The sequence below is a fragment of the Cebus imitator genome, unplaced genomic scaffold (assembly GCF_001604975.1).
Source record: "Cebus imitator isolate Cc_AM_T3 unplaced genomic scaffold, Cebus_imitator-1.0 Scaffold121, whole genome shotgun sequence".
Lineage (NCBI taxonomy): Eukaryota > Metazoa > Chordata > Mammalia > Primates > Cebidae > Cebus > Cebus imitator.
Window position 1 is genome coordinate 1,796,833 of NW_016107436.1, and position 1,313 is coordinate 1,798,145.

Consider the following 1,313-nt stretch of genomic DNA (forward strand, 5'->3'; position numbering starts at 1 on the left):
TTTCACCATGTTGACCAGGATGATCTCGATCTCTTGACCTTGTGATCCACCCGCCTCGGCCTCCCAAAGTGCTGGGATTACAGGCTTGAGCCACCGCGCCCGGCCTGCATTTGTCATATTGACTGATTGGTTACTGCTTGTATACCATTTTGTAGGAATTGAGAGATTAATTGGAAAAGCACAGGGTTTAAATAAGAGAAGGAGAAAGATAATGTTGGAGGAGGGTAACTGTGGAGGGAGAGCTTTTGGTTTTATGGTGTCTGAGGACACGTGTGGTCTATATGAGCAACCACTTACTTTTATTGACAAGATTGGGTTTGAGCAGAGAACCGGGGCCACATTAAGAGTGAAATATTAGCTGTAATTGCCTGGAGGAAACGCGTAAACCAGCCACTTAAACAAAAGCAGGCATGTGAAAGTCAATGAGGACAGTGAACTGGAGCACAGTTAGACAGAAAGTAATAGAAACAGACTTTTTAAGTAGTAGGGGCGAATGCATAAAGCTGGAGAAGGCGAGGGAAGTACGTGTGTGAGGCATAAAGAGAAAACTTTGGAGGTTGTGAGATCTAGAGGGCAAATGGGGCGTAGCCTGTGATTCTGAGGGATTTGAAGAGTATTAGGGCGGCAGCTGCTGCTGCGCGTTGTCATGAGGGCCAGCCCAGGACTGTGAGGTTAAATTGTTTGTATAAAAAGGCTACAGGCCATGGGCCTGGCTCCTATGTGAGAATCCCAACCTCACAGCCCTGGATTTTAGCAGTATATAATGAAACAGTGTTGAAACAGGTTGGGGAGAGCTAGGGAGGGAGGAGTTTTTTAAGGAGTGAAAGAAGGAGTGAGGAAAGGATTTAGGATTAATAGGGTTGGATAAGTTTTTTGTTTTTTATTTATTTTTTATTTTTTTAGTTTATACAGTGGCTTAGTTAGAATAGAAAAACCTGGTATCCTGCACCTGGAAAACCTGCAGAATAAAAGAGAAGAAAAAAAAGAAAAACCTGGTATCCAGAGGGGAAAGTAGCAACCACACCCTGCAAGGAGGGAAGCTGTTGTTTGGTGGATGGGGTTGGGTTTGGGAAATTAACTGGATACAGTTGGCAGAGACAGCACGTGTGTGCTGGTGAAAGATTATAACAGATGGGGAAGAAATTTGGGCTTTGGAAGGGGATACACGATACCCCTTTGAATGCTGAAGAAGCAGGAGGGTGAATTAAAAGTCCATATTGCAGGCCGGGCGCGGTGGCTCAAGCCTGTAATCCCAGCACTTTGGGAGGCCGAGGCGGGTGGATCACGAGGTCAAGAGATCGAGACCATCCTGG